This window comes from Castor canadensis, chromosome 4 (assembly GCF_047511655.1).
Source record: "Castor canadensis chromosome 4, mCasCan1.hap1v2, whole genome shotgun sequence".
Lineage (NCBI taxonomy): Eukaryota > Metazoa > Chordata > Mammalia > Rodentia > Castoridae > Castor > Castor canadensis.
This window is the reverse complement of record NC_133389.1, coordinates 175,717,248-175,742,424: the sequence shown is the minus strand read 5'-3', so window position 1 is coordinate 175,742,424 and position 25,177 is coordinate 175,717,248. Positions and strand designations below refer to the sequence as shown.

Sequence of the window (25,177 nt, the reverse complement as noted above, 5' to 3'; positions counted from 1 at the left end):
CGGGACTAAGGTTTGAACTAAGGGTTTTGCACTTGCAAAAGCAGGTACTGTACTGCTTGAGCTGTGCCCCCAGTCCCTTCTGTTCTGGCTATTTTGGAGGTGGGGTCTTGTGAACTATTTGCCCAGGCTAGCCTTGAACTGTAATCCTTCATATTTCAGCACCCAGCTAAATTGTGTTTTTTCATAAACAATACAAATTTCAGAATGGTATTTCTTCCTGTATATGTTTTAGTTTGCATTTCTTTGTTTTTCATTTACATAGTCAACCTGAAGATCAATTTCTCAGCCCAAGAACAGATTTCTTTGAAAGAGCATTTCTATTCTGGAAATTGCTCTTTGATAGTTAGCAAAATTTTTTAAAAAGCCACACCCCATTTTCTTCCATGGCAATATTTCAGTGCTATTACAGTGACAATGGAGCAAATTGATCCTTTAAAGGTTCATTCCAGCAGTTTCCCTCCTCCCTCTGTTGTTGTAACAACTGCCAGTGCATTTTTCACCCATGAAATGGTCCCAGCCTCTGAAATATGTGAGTTTATTTTGGATTTAACTTTATTCTTGGCTAGTTTCATGAGAAAGAAACATCTGAGAAGACCAGAGAACTTTCAGTACTGAGAGACTCTTCAAGGCTCTGATTTCCTTGAACACTTGGGTGGTGGCGAACATTCTGGCAATGCTCTTTGGCCAGAGCTCTGAGACAGAATGAACGTGGCCAGCTGCAAGAGTACAAACTTCAGATGTACTAATGGGAAACATCACTAATCACAGCTTGGAGGTGGAGCCTCTTGGGTGGTGTCACCCCATACTAAGTTTGGGCAGGAGAAATGACAGCAAGTCAGTTCAGCATCCAAATTGGAATGCTCACCTGATGTTTAAGTTCCTCAATGTATTCCTTGCTTTATATGATAGTTCAGAGAAAATGCAATAAAATTTGCTAACGGGAAATTCTATACCTTTAAAGCAACTATTAAACTAATTATACAAGGTTAGAAAGTGTGTGAGAAGCGCTTCCTCTTTAGCCATGGTACAGGCCTGTGTGGGATAAGAACATTGCATATAGCTGTACCTCGGTATCCATTGGGGGTCTGCTCTAGGAGCCCCCATGGATACCAAAATCCACAGATGCTCAAGTGTTCTCTATAAAATGCTATAGGTTTTGCATATAACCTGCAAACATTGATGATGTACTTTCCATCACTTCTAGATTATTTAAAATACCTAATACAATGCAAATAGCTGTTGTATTATTTAGGGAACAATGACAAGAAGAAGAGTTTGCATATGTTCAGTACACATGCAACCATCACAGGTAACACACAAACAAGATACAAGACACATAGTGCTCAAAGACACATGGTTACATAAGGGCAGGTCCACATGTCACTTCATTTATGTGGATACTGTGTAGTGTGTGGCCTGCAGCAGATGCAAGTTTTACTTTTTTAGGAGCTTTCTAGACTTTTAAAAACATTTTCACCTGTGGTTGGTCGAATCCAAGGAACCCATGAATATATAAGGTTGACTGTACTAATACAAAAACTAATAAGGTTTGTATCAGCATTCTGGCTAAAAACATAAGATATACACAAAAGACTAATTTTGAATGGACTTCAGAATGTTCGCTACACACCACCTTCGATGGGATTGAAGGTATCAGAAGGAGATAATGACATGCCAAAGGCCACCATCAGTGGGAAACTTTGATGGCCTCCAGTCTTAAAAGGCCCAGTCTAGGAAGTCTGGTCTAGGAAGAGAGGCCTCTGATCAGGAAATATGTCGCTGGGTGCAAGAGAGTAGCCACTACAAAAACCCTAACCCTGGAAGAAGGACAGGATAACAAATAATACCTTTCTGTCTTTCTCCAGTTGCTTCTTTTTTTCCTTTCCACCCATTTCCTGACCTCTCTCAGAAGCCTGAGGGCAAGTGAAGAGTGCAGTATGCAGGGGTGGAGAGTGACTTTTGAAGGCCAAGGAGGGTGACCATCACCACGTTGTTGTGTGTCCAGGCTGGAAACGCTTCCACACGTCCCATACTCAGCAAGTCTCCATTTTATTAATGGGAAGACAAGCTCAGGGAAGCTGTGCATGTTTATCCAAAGCTGATCAATTCCAAATCCAATAGCCTCAATCTCTTTAGACTCCTGTGTCCAAGCTCTTAACTTCCATGCCATGAGGACAGGGACATGTATCAGAAGGTGAAGGAACATGGAAACCAAACCTTGTTGTAATAATTGTGATCATAACCTTGGGAAAAATATCCCTTCCCTATACCTCACGGACATTATCCTCCTGAAGTCTCATATTATTCTTGGGAGTTAGGAAAATATCAAGGGCTCAGGCTAAATGATTTGCTACAAAGCAGTACCTCAGAGCTGGCATTTAAATGCAGGGTTTTGATTCTGAATCCAATGGTCAGTCAAGTATACTACATTGCTAATTAGAAAGTGTTGGCAACAGGAAAATATAGTTTTTACGCCAAAAATTGAAATATAGTAGAAAACCAAAACTATGTTACAGAGAGATTCTGCCTAAATGTTAATCATTTCTTTACCTTATGGTTCACTGTTTTTAATTTTACCTATTTTGAAGAGCCCACAGTGATAGTTCATTGTAAAAGATGGGAATAAATAATGTATGAATAAAAAAACAAGAGGAAATCTTTGAAAGAGTGGTGGTAATTTCCAAAAAAGTTAGATAAGGTACAGAGTTAGATACAGATGCTTAATTTATGGAGACAATCAGGAGATTATGCAAAGGAGGCAGTTGTATTGTTGGGTTTTGTGCTTCCTGAAGCCAGGCACAATGGAGAGGCTTACAAAGGGAAGGGTATCTCTTCCAAGACTCAGCACAGCCTGGGGTTGAAGGTCACTCCTGACTTTATCGATAAGAAAACCAAGGTCCAGAAATCTGCCAATGCCCACATGGTAGACAATGGTGCAGCCCAGTCGGAGCCTCCATTGCTCTGACGTTACATCCAGTACAGCTGACCACCCTGGGTCTTGGAATTGTTTTCATCTTGACTATTAGAATATCATGAAGGAAGAAATTAGAAGTTTCTTTATAGAAGACTTGTTAGATTTCTATAAAATGAATGATAATGTAGTACAAAGCAAATAGTAAAACAGATCAAGAAAATATTTGCATCAAATATGATAGTCAAAGTTTTAAATTTTATCACAAATATTTTAACCAATGCATAGGACACACCGTGTTGGCAAATGGACAAGGGGATTGAATAAATATTCACTTGAAAAAATCCAGTTATTAACAATAAAAGAAATGCAAATTAAAATAATAATGAAATAGCATTTTAGAGATTTTTAAATGAACGATAATAGGTTTTTAAAAATTGTTTAGGCCAGTGCTAGGGAAATTTCAAAATCCTTGGTGTGGTGACTGTGGAATTTGTACAGCCTCTTTGGAAAAGCAAGTTGGCAACAATTATAAAGACTTACGACATTTCCACACACTTTGACTCAGCAGTCCCTCTCCGGGGAATTTATCCTGAGGCAATTATTAAAATGACGACGGCCATGTGTAAGAGAATGTTTATTGCAGTAATATTTGCAATAGAAAAAGATTGGAAGCCACTAAAAGATCCTGTGACAGCGAAGTGACTCCATAAATTGTGGCTCTCTGAGTATTAGGATTCTCTAGAGAAACACAATAATTTTTTGTGTATGCATAAGGAGAGAGAAAGGGAGCGAGAAGGAAGGGAGGTGAGAAGGAAGGGAAGAGAGAGGGAGAGGAAGACTTCTTTTGAAAAAGTGTTTGGATGTACTTGAGGTTGAACTCAGGGCCTCACGCTTGTGAGGTATGCACTATGCCACCTGAGTCTTGCCTCAAGCCCTTTTGGCTTTGGTCACTTTTGAGATAAGGTCTCATGTTTATGCCTGGGCAGGCCTGGACCACGTTCCTGCTGTTTACATCCTGCATAGCTGGGATGACAGGTGCATGCCATCACGGCCAGCTTTTTATTGGTTGAGATGCAGTCTGGTTAACTTTTTTGCCCAACTGGCCTTGAACCGAGATTCTCCTGATTTCTGCCTTCTGGTGAGTTGAGCTACTGTGCCTGGCCAAGACTTATTGTAGGGAATTAATTCATATGACCATGAAGAATGAAAAGTCCAGATCCAGGAGAGCTAATGGTGCTGATTTCAGTGGATCCCAGTTTAAAGTCAGGAGAAAATGGATGTCCACCTTGAAGACCTCAAGGGGAGGGAGTAATTCTTTCTCACTCTGTCTTGCATTACAGTAAGGCCTTTAACACATTGGATGACACTCACTCTGGGGAGATAATCAGCTTTATGCAGTTTACTAACTCGGATGTTAATCTCATTCAGAAAGACATACCCAGACATACCCTGGCAGAATGTCTGACCAAATATCGGGGCACCCTGTAACTCAATCAAGTTGACCCATGAAATCAAACCATCACAGCCTTCATAGCTATGAAATTAATCATGAAAGCCATAGAGTAATATAGGAATATTAATGATGTTAATTGAAAAAGTAAAATTTATAATTGTACTATATATTTAAATACAAAAATTCTACATGTGGATTAGCGTGAGGACTAAATACAGAAAAATAAGAATACTGGATAAAATGGGACGAGAGAGGTTAGTGGCTCGTTTCAGGCCTGTGTGCGTGTGAAATGTTTGTGGCCTATTGCAGTTCTGGGTGTGTGGAGGGGAGTATCCTATGATCTGGCTGAATAGGTAAGTTGGAGACAAGTGAGGACAAGCTCCAGATATAAACCTAACATGTTTGAAGTTTGTCTATAGAGGCATTGGAAAGTGATTGAAGATGTCATAATTGAATTTATATTTGGAAAATTCTGATCACCTTGAGAGCTTTTCAGTGGAAGGGAGCACCCAGGAGCCTTTATTATGGTGGAGGGAGCATGTAGTAAGAGCTGCCACAAGGCATGGTAGTGTGGGGATGGAGAGGAGAAGAGTGACCTGAGAGAAATGTTGGTGTGGATCCCCATTATTTGGTGAGTGCTCAGATGTGGGAATGGGCAAGAGGGAGGAGACAAAGAGGTTGCCGTGCTCTTTACTTGGGTGCAGGTGCTGTTAAGAGGAGTGGGAGGAGAAGCAAGATGTTGTGCTCCATTTTGGATGTGCTGGGGACCAGGTTGCTATGAGGTTGGTGAGCATAGTTGAAGTTGGAAGAGTGAGGGATGTCCAGGTAAGTGTATCATCTCTGAAGAAGATGACAGAAAGAAGAACCCTGGGAAAGCCTAAGGTTTACAGATGGAAGGGGGCAGTGATGAAGCAGTTAGAGAAGGAATTATTGGAGGTAGATATGGCAAAACAAGGAGACAATCTCAGGAAGGGAGTATTGACATGGTGGCATGCACCTGTAATCCCAGCACTTGAGAAGTTGAGGTAAGAGAATTGTGAGTTTCAGACCATCCTGGACTATGTAGTGAGACCCAGTCTAACAAAGGAAAACACAACCCAAAACAAGAAGAAAAAAGAAGAATGGAGTAGAAGTGGAGGTGAACAGGGCTGTGGATCCAGAAGCTGAATTCTCATTGAAATTCTTTGGTTAGGCCACTGTACCATGGACAGTACAGGTTATAGTGGAGTGTGGCCTAGGTACAGAGTGGTATAGAAACTAGAGATTGCATGAGAACCTACAGGGAGGTATTGAGGTAGATGTAAGGCTCATAAGTACTGAAGACTTTCAGAGGCTCAAAAATAAGAGTTATCAGCTGTCACTTTGGTTGAGACTTAGGGTTATGTCAAACTTTTACTGCACAAGTCAGAAAAGTCCAGGGCAAACTTGGACGAGCTGGTCATTCTATTCAAAAATATGTAGTCTAAAATATATGTTCTCAAAGACAGATTCAAGACAACGGAGGCCAGCAGATGCATGTACATGATGTAGTTACATAGCAGTACAGGGAGCAAGTGTAAACTGAGCTGCCAACTTAGTAGGACAGGGAGTTTGGGAATATCTTTGAAAATATTTTTGGGTTGAAGCAATCTGGTGAAATTTTGGGGAAAATAAGCTTAGATTTTATTTTATAAACTTTATTTTAGCTAAAAAAACCAAGACAGAATAGCACAGTAAAATCATAGCAAGTAAAACACTGGTGTAAACATTGACAGCTTAGAGCTAAATAGCTTCCTTATTGAGTTTTCCAATTACTATTTTATTTATTTAGTTTTAATTTTACACCCAGGGGAATAAAACCCTATAACAACACCTCATTAATTTGCACTAGTAGGGAAGTTTAGTGCTATTTGATACATGAAAATGGTCAATTTAAAGACATACAATGATAATAAACCCATGGTTCTAGAAAAGACCCAAGTCATGTGGTGAGGCCTGGTGAAATTCAGAGATGGTACCTGCTTGTTTGCCAGGCTGGGTCCTGAACATTGCCATCTCCTGGGTGTTGGAGCCCCCAGGCCCTGTCCAATTCCCTGACATAGGCTCCCAAATGCATTGCTTTTTGTTCACTGGAGAGCAGGGTCCATCAGTCCTGGTGGCCAACCTGTGTGGTCTGGGCCCACTTCTGACTCTCTGTGGCTCAGTGTTTGTGAATTAAGAATGTCCCTGAGCCTGGGGCTCTGTCACCTGGCTGCTTGCCACTTGCTAGTTCTAGACAAGTCACCCAGCCTTCTGTACCTCTGCTCCTCTGTAGAAAAGATTGAATAGCATCACAGGGTTTAGTTGGATATATATCTGGAGTGTTTAGCACTGCATGCGCCCACATTTTTATTATCGTTAGTCTGTTCCTGACACGTATTGGTGATGTGACCTTGGACAAGTTTCCTTCCCTCCATTTCTGAACTGGATGATCCCTGGATTCCATTTACCTTTACCATTCACTGAAGTCTGAACTGATCCTTAATCAATGCGTGTCATTTTGTGGTTTGACAGACTGCCTTCAATAGAAAGTTTCCATTTAACAACTCTAGAACTTTGAAAGTGAAAATTTAGTTGAGGAAGAAGGGCTTTGAGGATTACTATAAAGAAGAGAGGTTGGGTGACAATAAGTTAACTTGGCTCTGCAGATCCATGCAGGTTTCTTTGAGCAAATCAATAAACTGGGCAAATTGTAGCTTGTTTGCTTACATCCCTGCTCCCCATCTTTCCCTTTGTTACTGTAGTTTCTTTTCTCCCATTCTTCAAATGGGCCTGTGCCTTTGGGCCTTGGCCACCTGTCTACTCCTCCTTTCTTCCCTGAGTCCCAGGGCAACAAATCTGTCCTCTGAATGTCAAATCTGCTTCCAGGCTGTGCTCATCCCCTTTCTCTCAAGCACTGGACATCCTGTTTGCCTACTTACCTGTCCTCTGAGACCTGTGGTTCCATTCTTTCTTGGGTAGCATTTCTGTCTCCAGGCAATTGCTTATCTTGATCTTGCCCCCTACCCTGCATGTCCTGTTTCAGCTTGGTTCAATAATTGATTTCTGTAGATGTGAAGCAAGAGTTACCTTGTGATTACAACTTGTACCACATAACAATGGGCATAGGATGCGTGGGAGTAAGGAATAGGAAAACAGGTAGAGAGTGTCAGCGATTTTATTTTATTTATTTACTTTATTGACCTTTTTTTTTTTATTGTTGTTGTACTAGGCATACATTTTAGTATTTACCAAAGTTTTTATACTATATCATAGTTGAATTCACCCTCTCCATCATTTTCCTTTGTCCCCCCCATCCACCATCAGTGATTTGAAATGATTTTATTGCCATTTATTTTTACTCAGGAAACAAAATTGTGGAGCATTTCAGTTCCAAGGATCAGAATTTTGTGAGTGCATCTACACAAGCCTGTATTGTGTGCATTTGTACTAATTCATGTTGACTTGTTTGCTTCTCAAGTCCCTGCTATATTGCAGACACTGGCTCAGGGCCCCTTTTGCCATGCTCTGAGCTAGAGGCGAAACCTGCCAATGAATGTGAGTGTCCATTCCTCCTATGTACTGCCGAAGTACATGGCCACCAGATGTGACAAAGGGACTGCAAGGCAAGGCATCACGTTTGCTGTTAGCTGTTTTACAAACCTGTCTTGTTGTTCAGCTGCCTAGGCACCTGCAATGAGGGCCTCAAGGCCAAGTTTTAAGGGCTTCACTTTCTAAGGACGTTTTGGCTTAAACGGGTGTCTGGCTGTCAGGAATGAAAAGAGATGGGTCACCGAGGGTAACTTCTTCTGTAGGAAGAACGATGTTCTCCATGCTGGCCCTTGATTGGCATTCAGTGACTTTCAAACCATGTTCAGAAGAGGTGATTCAGGTGCCACAAAAATGATTTGATTCTGATTTCCTCACTAAGAAACCATAATAATAAGGCAGTACAAATGGTCAGCTGTGCTAACGATTACATTTTGGCAGGCTGGTAAACTTCCAGGACATTGATTAGAGACCACAAGCACATGTTTAACTCCTCTGTTTTTTTCTGGTTTTATAATAAAATTTCTACTGCTATGTCTGTACATATTTGAACTTATGATAAAATGTGTTCTGATCAGAAGTTAGGTCCATACATTTTGTTTTTTGAATTCAAGTCTGTGTCTGTCCACGTGTAGAACCTTTTCCTGGGCATCTCATTGAGGCATGTTTGCCCATTCCGTTGAATGCTAGATTGTTCCAGGAGCACCTGCTTGGTCCATGGATTGCTCAGGGTCAAGTGTTTTTTCAAGAAGAGAGAAGCATGCTGTATTCTGGTATATTTGATTAAGTAAGCATTTAAAACTTTTTATAAGATTACCCCAAACATCACCAAAAGGTAAATGACACAGGGGAAAATGTATTGCAAAACATCTGACTTAACACGGGATCTGTTTTGTTAATAGCCAAAGCAATTTCACAGACAATATGAAGAAGACAAACAGCCCAGTAGAAATATGGGAAAGACTCAAATATTCACAGAGAGGAAGTATGCATTTACAAAAGAGCATCCAGAAAGATATTTAGCCTCATTTGACTAAAGAGCTGTAAAATGTAGCAATAGCAATAATATTCATTCAACAGCCTCTGCCACCACCTACCCAACTATCAGGCAGGTAGTGATTAAAAAGTAAGATAAAACCCGGTGCTGTTGAATAGTGGATAATAGGCACTTTCATACCTTGCTGTTATTGGTAGAAATGGAATTGCTATGGGAGCGTTTAGGTTATATGTGTCAAGAAAAAAAGGCATATTCTTTTTGACCCATTTTCCTTCTATAAATTTATTTCGTAGTTGCTTAAAGTATGTTTACTTCTCAGCAGTGCTTATCATAATAGTAATTTTAACATCCCATCTCCTAGAAACAAACTAAATATACATATATGATTGGTGAAACCATGGAACCATGATTTAAGATAACAGTATAGGTACTAAAGAAAAGACAGAAAAAGGGAGAAGGAGAGAGGGAAGAGAAATGCTGTAGAGAAAATAAGTAAGCTGTAAAACAGTACAAATGGTATGATCATATTTCCATATTTAAAAAAGAAAAAAAGGAAGGAAAAATTTTCTTGGGCTTACCAATGCATTGAAAATTTCTGGAAAGAGATGCAACAGAAAAATTAGAACAAAATAAAACAAAACAATAAACCTTGCTAATAGTGGTTGACTCTGGGGTTTGGCACTGAAATTTGGAAAAAAGGGAGGAATCACTGATATTTCACTATATGTTGTTCTATATTAAGTCAATTTCCTTTTTTACAATCATGTACAAACATCTGTAGTGAAAACAAATTAACAAAACACCCTTTCTTCTTTCTCCTTCATTCTCTAGTGTGTCCTAATCCTTCCCCATATTTGATTCTAGAATTCTGTTTTAAATTAAAATTTTTTTTTGAGATAGGATTTTGCTGTGTAGCCTGAGTTGGCCACAAACTTGAGCTCCTCAGCCTCAGCTTCCCAAGTTCTGGGGTTGTAGGCATATACCACCACACTTGACAATGTTTTTTAAAATTTAAATACTTAAAGATTTGTTTTGTAGTTGATCAAGACTTTCAATATCCTTTGGGTATATTTACTTCTTGAGAAGTAAGCACACTTGACTAACTGGCCCTGGATGCTTGCTCGGTTCTCAGCAGCAGGACAGGTCAGGGTGTAATAGCACCAAGCTTACTATCATAGGGGAATCCTATGACCTAGGTTTCAGTCAAGAGCAATGGTTATGAAAATAGACTGCCAGTTTTGTGACTTGGGCTTAAATCTTCACTCTACTACTTTCTGGAGATAGGTCATTGGACAGGTTACTTAGTCTTTTTTGGCCTCTGTTCTGTATCTATAGAGTGGGGCTATCAATACCAACCACACAGAATTGTGTGGTTGAAAAGTCATACCACTTATAAAACACATAGAATGGAGTCTGGGACTTGGTCCTAATTGCTTGTGTTTAAATCTTTTTTTATTTTCCATGGTACTGGGGTTGAGATCAGGCCCTTGCTCTTGCTAGGCAGGCACTCTTTAGCTTCATAGTCCTAATTATACCCAGTATTTCTGATCTGCTCCTTTATTTTTATAGGCATGTCCACTTCTTTTCCATGCTTCAGTTTCCTTCCTTATAATTGAAGAGAAATGACCAAGCTAAAATGGGAGATCTGTTATGATTTCTTCCATACTCTGTATTAAATCATACATGGATTAAGATTGTGTATAATTGTGATGTTTGGTAATGAATTTACTGGCATTTTTCTTTTTTTTTTAATCATGCATCTTTGAATAAGATGCTTAAATGAAGGCAACACATTTACATGATTTATATTATTTTTAAAGACAAAAATCATGTATGTCTGTACCCAGCAAATGTCACGTATTTGTTGTGTTAAGGACTGAGAATAGAAGGGAGATAAAATATTTATCTTGATGCCAGTGGGTGTATTACTAGTAGAATTTTGATGAAGTGGATCCCCATGAAATAGACTATCTGGTTAGCATGTTACTACCCAAGAAGTTGATTAGAGGAAGAATTGTAAGCAATTTATTATTCTTCAGGAGTTCTAGAGCCTGAGACATGGAAATTGCCCTTCTCTGTGTCGATACTTTCCCTGTCTTTCTGAGATCTAAATTGGTGACTTAGATCCTCTGAGTTTAGTTTCCCCAACTGGAAAAAGCCAGCCATTGATGGAGATGGATGGTGTAGACAAACGTATCACTTGAGAGAAATGAGATTCAAAATGATAGGAGATCTTAGTGAGGTTGAATGAGGCTGTGACTGCCTGGTGTCTCAGGCATGGAAGGGAGGGTGGAAGACACCCCTTCTGTGCTAGACCCACACTCCACTCACTTACTTCACTTAACTCTCAGATACTCTGCAAGTTAGCCTTTTACCCAGGAAAAATGCAGGCTTAGAGAGGTTGATTTATTTGCCCACACTTACAAAGTTACTAAGTCACAGAGCCTGAACAGGAGCTGAGGCTGACTTACTCCTTAACTCAGATGCTTTTCTCTCTTCCACTGCTCCTGGATTCATTTTATTTCTGAACCATGGAGTATATTCTTACTTCCTTCCCTGACGTCAGTAATCTGTTTTGTTGGTTACAAGGAGGGGTGGTTAGATTTAAGAGTGAGCTTGGAGAATGAGCTCAGGAGCTTGGGGTCATGGGGCAGCTATAGGATGAGTGTGTGCTTCATGGAGGGCCAACTGGGGTGCACAGGAGAAGAGAATGACTAGGATGTAGGGTGTAGGAATTCTTTATTCTGATTCTTTCTCTTTCACTTGCTTTGCTATGCTTTGGGGGTGAGTTACTACTGTTTAATTCCTTCCTGTGTAAAATGGCAGTAATATTACCTGTCTGGTAGGGTTTCTGCAATAAGTAAATGGTGAAAGCCTATAAGTGCTCAGCATAGTTTCTGGCAGGGTACTGGTCCTTTATCCTATCTATTAGACCCCCAGATGGCAGTCATGACCCCCAGATCCAGCCCTTGAAAACAAAATAAAACAAAACAAAACCTTTTACAGGGTGAGCAATAGTTTGCCTAGAATGTACAAGGCCCCAAGGTCTATCCCCAGCACCACAAAACAAAGAAACCTGTTAATCTCTTTTTATGGCCTATGTCTATTAGCATTTTTACCAAGCCACCTCAGCATGGAAATAACGGTGTAAAATAGGACATCAGAAGGCACTTGTCTGCATTTAGTTCCCCTTTCCAGCTCCAGATAGAGCATGAGAGAGAGAGAGAGAGACCTCAGACTTGTCCCTATTTCTCAGCGACATTCTTGTAGAGTTTCCTCTTCCCCTTTCCCGCTGTACAGAATTCTGGGCTGTGTTTCTTTTGACAGAGAAAGAAAAATAGAGAAATTATACGACATGTGACAGCTATAACATCTTTCTGTGATGGATTGCCACTTCATCTCCAGGTGAACTCTAAAAAGTACTTTGAAAGGGAATTATAAATTTTTTCCAAAGAAACTGTTGGGCACCAGATTCAAGGGCATTGAGGACGATTCTATTTTCAACATAACTTAGGAAGTACAACATTGTAGGAAAAAACTTGTATTTTATAAAACTCTCAGCCAGCTATTTTTTTCTCTATTTTCCCCCAGAAAAATGCTCATTCCACGAACAGAGGTTGTTATAAAGACCTTACTTTAGAAACAAACTGAGTGGGTCTGGATTTGTTACATGTTAAACTAGTCTGATACATTCTATATTTGTGAAACTGTAAACATTAAAACTGATTCCAGAAGACTGAGTTGGAGACCCACTAACATTCTTATTCATTAGAGAACTCTGCATTTATTTCAGAATTGTGCCCAACCTCAAGTTGAATAAGAAATCCAGTCAACTTGAACATACAGTTTTCTTAAAATTCTGACTAACCCAAATTTGCTAATTGTGTTTCACATTTAGCTGCACGCTGCTGTTAGAAGGTTTGTAGAAGGCTGTAGTCTGATGCTCTCTTTCAGGAAAGTTACTTTTCTGACAACCTCATTCATGCAAAACATCCCCAGGGTCTGGCTAGAAACAGGTAAGAAAGTCCTATGGTACCAGAATGTGTGTCACAAGTCCTTGCATCATGTTCTGCAGAAGAGAGAGTTCAGGAAGTATATTGAAACATAGACTTTGTAGCTAAGGGTAGAGAATCATACACTTCTCAATAAGGTATGAAAGGGTTTCTCCACTGAAACCCAGTAGCATAATTTACGTGCACATGGGTGATGATCATGTCCTAGTAACAGCATACACTCCATTAGGAAAACTGCAAATAGCAAAGATTTTTCATACATTGCAGGCAAAATTTAGCATTTGGAGAGGTCAACTGTGTTTTTAGACTATTGTCTCCAGCAGCGTGTCTGTCTGTAAATATGTTAAATGAAAAATGATGAAGAACAAAGGAAGATAGACACTGGATTACATAGAGTGCCTCATTGCTCAGCAACTTGGATACAAGTGTTACTGTAGTTTTGAATTTAGCTCTCTGATGTATGGATAATTTATTTCCTCCAAGCCAGTCTCCATATTTACTAGCAGATTTCTTTGTATGATTTGTTTCATGAAGTGATTTCACTGTCCCCCTAATCTCCTCTCACTTTTGAGGCGGGAATAATTCATCACCACAATAAATATATTTTCATTATAAAGCAGCTTTATTTGTAAAGAGGTTTTAGGAAATGCTAGTTAATGTAATTTTCAGCAACAGCTATCTACAGCAACAGAAAGCTTGATTGAATTTTAATTAAAGTATACTTAATTAAATCCTGTTGGGTGAGAGTAAATGGAAAAAGTGATTAACCCTCCTTAACTGTTCTCACCACATCTTCACTAAGCTTTTAGGTGTCCGTCTAGAGGGACTGCTGCTGGTGGCTGATACCACAGCCTGTCTGGAGGGATGGGTCTTATTTCCTAAACTGCCAACGTGCGCTGCTGGCTTCTAGCTCCATATTGCACATGACATTCAGTGTTTTCCCCCACTTTGCCAACAAAATACCTGCATATAAAGTAGTAAAGTTATAAGACAAAAACTACATTCTTTGAACTTTATGAGGCAAAAGATACTAAGAAAAGTGTCTTGAAAGCTTCTGATCCCTCCTCTCTAGTTTTTATGCCACACCCTTCTTTCCAGTCTGGAGTGCATCCCTTTCTCCCCCTTAATGTATCTGAACCAAGTCTTTAAGTTCTTATTTCCTTTCCAATACTACATTGCCTTGGGAGCCATCTCAAGTGGAAGAAAGAGCACTGAGCAAACATTTAGGGAAGGGGATTTTATAAGAAGAACTCAATGTTTGGGTTTTTAAAATGTTTGTTCATTTTCTTCTCTAGTAATCCATCCTGGATAGATTGGATGGTAGCCTGTGACTCAGACTGATTATTAGTATCTTTCTGAATGCTCTAGAAATGCACAGTTTCTGTCCTCAAGCAACTGACAAATAAAAAGTGAACTAATTGGAATAGGCGTGGCGACCAAACTAACCAGAATTGAAGATAAACTTGTCTTGGACAGGAAATTGAATAGCTTTTCCATTCGTGTGTGAAGTAAAAACCTGGGAAGGGTGATGCAGGATGACTGTTTTTCAATAGTGGATCCTAGAAACTGTATTAAATAAGTAAAGCTAGGTTACAGTAATTAATAGGCCCCCAAATACTAAATGAGTTCCAACTGCATATGTTTGCTTTCCAAAGTTGAACTCCAAGTAGTTGGAGGCTGTCTTCCATGTGGGGACCGGGGCCCAGGCTGCTTCTCCATTGCAGTTCCACTGTGGCCTCATGGCCTGCACCCCATAAGCACAAGTGCACAAACAGCAGGAGGGGGCCCAGCAGCTGCTTCAAAGTATTTGCTCCTCAGAGACACATGTTCTTTCTGCTTCCATCCCACTGACTAGAACCCAGTCATTGGTTCATACCTAATTCCAAGGAAGATGGAGAACTGTAGTTCAGCTGAGTGCCCAAGAAGGCTGAGTTATGGATTCTGGTGATCAGTCAGCATCCCCACCACAGATGCTGACCAGGTGATCAGAGAGCCACATTTGCCTGGCTGGTATATTTCTTTTGGCTAGCACTGTGCTTGTAGAATTTTAAATTATACCAAGCACCAAAAGCCCAGGGGGCGTTCCTATAATGTGTGGCTTCTTCAGATGCAGTCTTCTTGAGAAAATTTGACTGACAGTGTGAATTCCATATTCTTGCTCACCATTCTTGTCTAGAATTGAGAAGCACCTCTACCTTTAAAGGAAGTATGTACTCATTTGTGATCCATAGTTCTGGTCATTCCTGGGCAACCCCCTGCCTCAGCCCCATCCTTCACCTCCCACCTCCAGCCATGAAAGCCAGGCATCATTTGTCATTTACCAAATGGTGTCATTTACACCAGACCCGCTTTTCTAGTCTTTATTGCCTCCGTGTCTCCATGATTGGAAACCAGAGCTTGGTTCATAGCCCAGAGCTATTTGTCTCTCTTTCTCTCTCTCCTGCTCTCATTTTATCATAGGAGTTACAAAATACATTTGTTTTGACAACAAGGCCAAGAAATAATATTCTTGTTGGAGAGGTTTCAACAAGGTTGCAGAATTACAAATGCTCTTAGAATGAAGGAAAGAAGACAGGGAGGGAGGCAGGCCAGGAGGAAGGAAGAAGAAGGAAAGAAACAAGAGAATACATTCTGTTCTTTTTTGAACAAAACTCCCAGGTATTTGCATAAATATGGTTTATAAGCCCTATTCTGTTCTACCTTAGATTTGTAGTTGCAAATGGGATCTTTATCTTTTAGAACCACAGGGTAGAAATATGTTTCTTTTTGTGACAGTTGTTGCTTAGATTGGATACACTTCCAAGGCAAACTGGATGGGACTAGTTGAGCTGCAGAGGTGATCTGAGAGAATTCTTCCCTTCTGGTTAAAAAGCCTGTCCCTCATGATCTATGGGCCTGCTTCCCTAGCCATGCCCAGGGGAGCAAGTGGGCCCATGCACTTGAACGTTGCCAAGAAGTGTTAGAGAAAGCCAGAGTCTGGAGACCACCCGGAATGGACCCACCCCTGAGCTCATAGGTGGGAAGATTCAGTGAAACCATTTCCCTGGGCCAGGGCTGAGTGAGTGATTGGATTGTTTGTGGAGATTAAAGGAGAGAAAAACGTCAGGGACAGGAGCTTGCAGGTGCTTTGGCTACAGTTATAGTTAGTGTTATAAAATGTGTGATTAATTTAGGAGAAGTGGCATCTCCAGTTTGGGGCATCACTTTGAGTTTATCTTTCAGCCTGTATTTGGGTGATGGTGGGCAATTGGAGCAGTTGCCCATTACCAAGCCCTCTGTCTTAGTCCCAGTGGGGTGGGCAGCAGACACCCTGTTGACAAATCATCACTCCATGCGAAGTGTCTGAGGCCCGAAGGTGAGGGCAGCAGTTTCTAATCCTTGCTAGGGAAGTATCTAAAAACACAGATACTGAGGTTCCATCTCAGTCCTGTTGTAGAGATTTCTGGTGCTAGGCAAAGGAATCTGAATTTTTATCGAGTGATGATTGCAGTCAGCTTGGTACAGACCTGACAGTCAAGTCTGAGAGTCTCTTGGCTAAGCTATTCTGCCCAAAGGCGAGTAGCTAGTAAGAGCGAGGATTCAAACCCAGCTGGGTCTTTTACACCAGATTGAACTCATTCTTCTAGATCAAGGATTAGATTGAGTACAGTTTCATAATAATTAAAGACCTGTTATGCTAACGTACATTTCAGTTTTCATTTCGTCCTGTGCTAATACTGTGCAGTCATTCTTTTGCATTCCCATCTATGGATCAGGCTACTAAGGCTGAGAGAGGTTCAGGCCTATGCTGTGCCCTCGTGTTTTGTTTAATGGAAGGTAGAAAGAGCTGCAAATCCAGGTGCACAGTAGGGTCTTTCTCCCCACACTAATGTTAAACAAGTTTTCTTTGAGATTTCTGCCTTCAATCTTACTCTAAGGGAAGAGTCATGTGAGACTTGGCTTCCAGTTGTATGTTTATTGATTAGATTAATAATTGTATTAGCAATAGAGAAAATAACATTGGATAGAAGAGGAGGCTTTCATGTCTCGCTTAACAATGAACCAAGCCATCAATCCACCAGGCCATCATCACTACAAGGTGCTCTCCACCTTGCTTTCAAAATTTGGTCCGAGGAGCATGCCCACCTCCCTGGGAACTTATCAGAAATGATGGCTTGATAGAAAACCATGTGCCACGCCAGACCTACTGACCCAGAATCTGCATTTCAGCAAAATCGCAAGGTGATTCCAGTATGGGTCAAGTGTGAGGCCCACTCTTCTCCCCTGCCACTGTTGAGAGCCAGGGGCCTTCTGGAGAAATAAACAGGCCCGTGGTGTTGTCTTTGTCACTGCAAATGGATGAAGTGCTGACTGACAGCACAAGTGTGGTGTTCAGCTCAGCAGATGGTTTGTAGGTAGAAGTAGGGGTACTAATATTTAAAATAAAATCGTTGAGTTGTTGCTTTTGTAGAGTTGTCAGTATTTAACTTTTGATGTCAGGGTGAAAGAGCAAGAATTGAAGCCATTTAACCTGCAGAGTACTTTTTTTGAGGTACTGGGACTGCTTACAAGGCAGGTGCTCTACCATTTGAGCCATACCGCCAGCCCCTAGAGTACTTCTTATATATAGGTGCTTATCGACACTTTTTGTTCATGAAGAAGTTCTGTGGCAAGGTTTATAGGCTGAATTTAAGGGAATTATCAGGTTTTTTAGAGTCTAATGTAAATAAGTTTCTTATTCTCTGATTACATTGTTTCTCTCACTCATGTCACTTTTCTAATAGCTCATAGCTAGGATATAATGGACCCTGAAATCTAAAACCCATACTAACTACTGATTAGTATAATTGTGGATCTTTGCTGTGTTTTTGTACTTACACAGGAATATTTTTTTTCATAAGCATACTTACTGATTTGCTTTTATGAGGAAAGTCCTAACAGTGTCGCTTACAGATGAAGCTAAGCAAAAAAAATCACCTTGGTAAATGGATTTATATATATACTTCTCTTTTTTTGGTTTGAGTAAGAAAAATCTACATTTCGTCCAAAGCACACAGGATGTATTTCGGCATCAGTCAGATAATGAGACGGTAATTGGTGTGTAAGCCGTTCATTCTCCCAAGTTTTCTCACGGGGCATAATTTGTCTCTTATTTGTCAGGGATGGGTTCTGTGAGACAACACTCCCATTCATGATGGGCAGAGCAAATGTACCAAAACATTATCATAGTCGGGATTAATCGTCCACTATGGATTTATGTCAAGAATGTTAATGATTTGTTTATGAATAAGTGGGCCTGTCACATGGTGAGACACTAGCCTGCAGAACTGCTGAATGGACACTTTCCTTGCAGAGGCTTCTTACAGGAAATAAATACTCTTGCCAGGCCTTTTGCATCTCTTAAGTAGCTACTGTGAATTGACTCTGGGACTTGAAATGGTGGCTTTTACCTCATAAAATCCTGTGCTCCTCATTGCTGCTCTTGAAACTCTAAATTTTGTTGATATTTTATGGAGAAAGAATATCCTTCTAGGATTGAATGCGATTCTGTTTTGGTAAAAGATTGTGAGTTAATTTGTGGAAGTCATGAATTTGAAAGTTGGTGTTTTTTTCAGAGACAGGGTCTCACTATGTAACCAAGGCTGGCTTTGAACTTGTGATCCTCATGCCTGCCTTCAAGTGCTGGGATTACAGGTGTGGGCCACCAAGACAGGCAAATTTGCAGGTTCTAATTTGTAGATAAAAGTTTATTGTTCCCAAGAAGAGTACAGGAAATGCAAAATAAAGCAAATCAAGATTATATGATTCAATGCTGTGTACTCTAGGTCTTTTTTCTTTTCTTTTCTTTTCTTTTTTTGGTGGTACTGGGGTTCTGAACTCAGGGACTTGCAATTACTTGGCTATGCCCTCAGCCCTTTTTGCTTTATTTTTCAAATAGGGTTTTGCATTTATGCCCAGGCTTGCCTAGATCATGCTCCCTGCCTAGCTGGGATGAGAGGCGTGTTTTTACTGGTGGAGATGGGGTCTCTTGAACTTGTTGCCTCAGCTGGCCTTGAATTGCTATCCTCCTGATCTCTGCCTCCTGAGTACCTGGGACTACAGATGTGAACCACTGTGCTTGGCTTCTAGCTGCTTTTAAAACACTTGCCTTTTCAGAAATGATGATGTTGGCTTTCTCTTAAGAAGAAACTTAAAATTAAATGTTATTCTATTTATTCAAAAAGATTAAGTTCTTTTCACTTAGACTTAGTATAAGTCACGTTTTTCTTGATTTTTATCCAAAGGGTCTTAAACACCAAAGTTGCTGTGTAACATTCTAGTTGTAATCTGAACACTTTCACATCATGAATGTGCCCTAGAGGAAAGTTACATCTGGGCTCCTTTATAATCAGAAGAACAAAGATATTTGTTTAATGCAAATGACATTGCATCTGGCCAGAGACCACCCATAATAATTCGTTCTCTTGCTCCTTAGAGCAGTCCTGGCTGTTCTCTGGTTAAAAAGCCACAGTACTGAGCCTCCGGTCAGTACCATTGGGTCCAGAGCCCACCTCCATTCTGCTCTGCAGTGTACCATGGGTCAAAGGCCAAGCTATGGAAACAGCCAAGATGCCCCATCACTGACGAATGGATCAAGAAAATGTGGTATCTATACACAATGGAATTTTATGCAGCCATGAAGAACGAAATGTTATCATTCGCTGGTAAATGGATGGAATTGGAGAACATCATTCTGAGTGAGGTTAGCCTGGCCCAAAAGACCAAAAATCTTATGTTCTCCCTCATATGTGGACATTAGATCAAGGGCAAACACAACAATGGGATTGGACTTTGAGCACATGATAAAAGCAAGAGCACACAAGGGAGGGGTGAGGATAGGTAAGACACCTAAAAAACTAGCTAGCCTTTGTTGCCCTTAACGCAGAGAAATTAAAGCAGATACCTTAAAAGCAACTGAGGCCAATAGGAAAAGGGGACCAGGAACTAGAGAAAAGGTTAGATCAAAAAGAATTAACCTAGAAGGTAACACACGCACAGGAAATCAATGTGAGTCAATGCCCTGTATAGCTATCCTTATCTCAACCAGCAAAAACACTTGTTCCTTCCTATTATTGCTTATACTCTCTCTACAACAAAATTAGAGATAAGGGCAAAATAGTTTCTGCTGGGTATTGAGGGGGTGGGGGCAGGGGGGGAGAAATGACCCAAGCCTTGTATGCACATATGAATAAAAAAAGAAAAAAAAAGCCGGTGTGACCCCATCCCACATGTCCCTCTTGCCCTTAGGGTCGTCCAGGTGGATGAACTTGTTGCATGTTTTCTAAACAAAGTAGTGAACATGGATGACCTTTTAGGAATTAGAGAACTCCTTGACAGGATGTGCAAATCTTACAGGAATTCTGTGCTTCTGAGGTGTTATCTGATTCATGAAGGGGTCTATGATCCCTACAAAGATCATTTTAGCATTTACCAAATTATGACCTCAGTGCTTGCCTAATCATACTGGAGTTGATTGGCATGTGTTTTTTTCACCATCATCATTTTGTTTGGTGTAGTAAACACGAACTTAGGACACGGATGTTCCTAAGGACTCATTTAAAGATTTTCTCATTCCTCAGTGGTCATGCTCTATATAGCCTATTCTCTGCTGCTAATTGGCAGCACTGGTGAAAAATCAGCAGTATATATATATATATATATATATATATATATATATATATATACATAAAGTGAGGTGTAGGATGGGTTTTCCATATTGCTATAGCTATATAGATCTATATATAGATATGGGGAAACCCATCCTACACCTCACTTTATATACTGGTAACAATTTTTTTTTTAGTTGGAGTCTACTAACCTTGACACTCTGGCCCTCAAATACTGGCTTTCATTAGAATGCCCAGGGTCTTTTGTTGGAAACAAAGATGCCTTTCTCTTACCCAAGAAGATACATTTGTGGTCAAAATCTCAGAGGATTCCTATAGGGAATGGGCTCTGTATTTTGACTTTATAGGAAATGACCATAATCTCTAGCTTTCTAAATTTGGATTGTGCTCATTTTCCGGGGACAGGATCTGTAGTTTTATTTAGACTTAGGTGGCCTAAAATCCAGAAAATGTTTATGAGCTGCCATTCTCGTGGCTGGAGTAAAGGACATTAGTTGTAACCATACAGCTGTTACTCTTTGAGCTCAGAAGGTAAATGAATCAAATTCACAGGTGATGAAATTATATCATAATTGGAACACTGTTTGAATAAACCATATTTTACTCTCAAACTGATTAAAAAGGACTCCTTTTGAAATAAGATTTTATGTACTTGGTTAATACACTGAAAAGCGATGCCAAGAGCTGATGACCAGGAGATATATGCAAGAAGATTTAGGTTGATACTATGTATGCAGAAGTAAGTTACTTACATGTTACCTGGACCAAGCGTGGGGGAATCTGCAGACAGACACCTTGTGAGTGGTAGACTAGTCAACTGGAATATTCCAATTAGCCACCCCAGCCCAACACCCCAGGAAGGTTTAAGTTCATGCCAAGCCCTCCACCGGCCATTCATTTCACAGGAATGGAATGGCAAGAAGGCGTTCATAACTCAGGCAGACTCGATGATGGCCCAGATGAAATAACCATGTTATCGAAGTAACTGACCCTAATTCCAAGAAAAATTCTTCTTCGAGGTTCAAAGACAGAAGTAAATAGAAGGAAAATTGATGCTGAAATAATCATGTTATCAAAGTAACTGACTGTAAGTCCGAGAAAAATTCTTCTTCATGGTTCAAAGAGAGAAGTAAATAAAAGGCAGTATGCCTGCCCTGAGCTCAGAGCTTTTGCATTTCTCCAAAACTTCTTTTTTTTTAAACAAGAAGTTTTGTAGGGTGGTGATAAGAACCTTTTATTCTTCAGATGTGCCTCCAGACATTCAAATGAGGACATAGTTTTTCTGTAGGAACTAGGTGTGCTTTCTCTTTAAGAAATGCTTACCAACTGTTTCTCGGAACTCTCAAGGCTGTCTATGTGAGTGAAAAAAGTAATTTAAGGACCAGCTTCAATTCTGTTTGTCTTCACGTAATGGCAGGTGGCAGAGAGAAAGCCCAGGCCTAAAAATATTGTTCAAGCTGTAGGAACGTGGCTTGGGCTGGGTAAATTATGACAGACTTTTCATCTTCACAACCAGGAAAAAATACCATTGAAGCAAAAGTGACTATGATTTATCATTACGGAAGTGCTAATCCCAACTCCGGTGGGATAGTGGCTCACAGTCGTTAAGGTGGCTACTGCAGAATATAGAAATAAGTGTTGGTGAGGGCATGAAGGAATTTGAACCCTGTGCAATGTTCATAGGAATGTCAAATGGTGTAATCACTGCGTAAACAATATGAATGTCCCCCAAAATTATAAATTAGATTACTTTTAATCCAGCAATACCACTTCTGAGTGTATAGACCAAAAACATTAAAAGCGGAGTCTCAAAGAAATGTATGTACACCCATGCTTAGTGTCATGCACAATGGCTGAAACCTGGACGCAACCCAGGTATCCACTGATAAACAAATATACCACAAGCAGAATGTGGTATGTTTATATGGTAGAATATTATTCTTTACATTTTGATATATGCTACAAGCTGGATGAACTGTGAGGACATTGTGTGAAGTGAAATAAGCCAGACACTAAAGAACAAACACTGTTTGATTCCACTCTTTTGAAGTCTGTGTAGTGATCATAGGGACACAGACTAGTGGTGGTCACCAGGGGCTGGGCAGGGAGAAATGGGGAGTTGGTGTTTAATGTTTAAGGGGCGCTGAGTTTCAGTTGGGGGAGATGAAGGGTTCTGGTGACTTTAGGAATGTGCTTTGTATCCTGAGTCCCGCACTTAAATAGCTAAAATATTAAATTATGTTATTTGTATTTTACCGCAATTAAAAAAAATGAAAAATTGGAAAAAAGGAAGATGGTTTAAAGGTATTTCCACACAGTTTTAAAAAATGTCTTTTCTAGTTCTGTCTCTTGTGTGCCTGGGAGTCTTTTAAGTGAGATCTGGAGTACGAGGCTCAGGTCAGGCTGTGGTCTGCAGGGAGCATTTCCTTAGAGAAATGGCTACTCTTGAGTATTTAACAAACGATTGTTCCAAGTCCCTTCAAGCAATCAGAGTGTCATATAAGTGTGAGGTTGGAGTACAGGTCAAACCCAGGTCCATTTCTCCTTCTCTTTGGTGGTATTGGGATTTGAACTCACAGGGTTGTCTCACGCTTCCCAGGCAGATGTTTTCCCACTTGAGCCACACTACCAGCCTTTTTTGGTTTAGTTTTTTTTTTTTTCCTTTCCAGACAGTCTTGCGATTTTGCTTGGAGCTTGCCTGAGACTCTGATCCTCCTACCTGTGCCTCTGGCACAGCTGGGATTACAGTTGTGCCATCACACCCAGCTTTGTTTGTTGAGATAGGGTCTGGCTTATCTCCCCCACCCACAGGCTGCTCTTAGACCTCAGTCCTCTAGATCTCCACCTCCCAAGTGGCTGGGAATATAGGCATGAGCTCCTGTGCCTGGCCTTGCCCTGTTGTTTGAATCCAATAGTTCTACCAGGTTAAGGGTTTATTTTTGTCCTGATGTTCTACTTTGATAAAAGAAATAGACGTTGTGTGGTGCACAGCAGTGTTTTCATAGGAAGTGAGTCCATGGTGTAGAAAGGTATGGGAAGGAAAGTAAAACCCAGCAATGACTCTGCTGTTTGTGCTGGGTGTCTCTTCTACATTCCTTTCCTGTACGTGCAGACATGGATGCCCACGAGCTCTCACAAAACAGGAAAAACAGGAAGTGGGATGTGTTCTGCTTCGTGACCTGCTCTTTTGCCTTAATATGTGTCATTTCACATAATTCTATGGTCATATGGTGACTTCTCTGTTTGCAATTTTTGATGGTAAGGAAGAAATTTAAAAGATTGTCCAGTGTTTGAGTGATGATCACATCAGTCTAAGGGTAGAGGTAAATTGTGAGAAAAGAAAGTAACCTGGCAGAAAATAGGCAGCTTTGTGGGAGCCCAGCACTGGGGCTGGAGAGTCCCTTCTAAAGGTGTTGATGTGAAATGCAATAACTAAAACGCATTAAAAATTAGAGAAATATGTATACACACTATATATAGCATATAGAGGAACATTTTGCTGTTTGAACTAAATTTTTTGATATATGATACATGTCTCACTATACAGACAAGCTCTGACTTGCAGAATTCTGAAATATTGTTGAAATGCTGTAGAAATTGATTGACCCTGATAGAAAAAAATCCATATTTTTAAATTGGAAAATTCCTGCTCACCTAAAAGCTATATATTGTAGCTTTCTGTAAACTCAGTCATGGATACAATTTATAGATTTCATAAATTCAAAATAGTCAAGTTTAAGGAAATATCCCCAATTAACCTCTATCTCATTGTATTATCTCATTGTTTATGTTCTTGTTATTTACAAATATTACCTTAATTTTTTATTATAGTCAGCAACAATGTACATTTATTAAAGTCTTCCAGGAGCCAGGCACTGTGCTAGGTAATAAACAGTGGTACCAGTACAGTCGTGGTGGGGGTTGTTACCCTCTTGCTATGCAATAAACCTACCAACAAGAGAGATAGACAATAAAACCCAAGAAATAAACATGCTTTACAATAGTATCCCACCAGGCAACGCTAGTACTGTGCAGAAGATAAGAAGAGGCAAGGTGACATTTGGTGGGGAACTGCCTTAACTCAGAAAGAGAAGGGAGACCTGTCTGAAAAGGTGCTTGTTGAAACATGAATACTGGTAAGGAGGTTTGTAACCATGCAACTTGGGAAAGGTGTGTTGCAGGCAGAAGGAACATCACCTACAAAGATCTTAGGTTGGGAACAAGCCTAATCACAGTGTCTAGAACATTTTAAGACAACAGAACACAGGAGGAAAATGGGAGAAAAATAATCAAGAGTCAGCCCTTGCCTGCCATGGTGGAGAGTTTGGAATTTTACCCCAGGAGTGATGGGAAGTTCATGCTAGGTCTCAAAGAGAGGGTTGACTGTATAATGTATTTATTTATTTTTAGAAAGAGAAATGTCTGACTTGTTTTGGAGGATGGATTGTTGTGAACAAGAATGGAGGCAGGGAGGCCAACTATGACACTGTTACACTAAGTCTGGAGGAGAGACAATGGCTGTAGTAGAGGAAATACTAAATGGCTGTTGGGTTTGCACTATGTTAGGAATTTGGACTAAATGGGAATTATCAACAGGTAAGGTATGGA

The 25,177-nt window shown here is 40.2% G+C and overlaps 1 protein-coding gene across 3 annotated transcripts in view; it reads left to right on the top strand.

Moving 5' to 3' along the window:
• Positions 1–25,177, top strand: part of Pid1 (phosphotyrosine interaction domain containing 1) — a 220,859-nt gene that overhangs the window by 45,223 nt on the left and 150,459 nt on the right. Inside the window, exon 1 of one of the 3 annotated variants that reach the window (XM_074071917.1) lies at positions 15,427–15,581. The exons of the other annotated variants lie outside the window; for them this stretch is intronic. The gene's annotated coding sequence lies outside the window, so the exon portion shown is untranslated. Of the gene's footprint in view, positions 1–15,426; positions 15,582–25,177 lie in introns of those variants that run through there. 3 annotated transcript variants of the gene reach the window in all.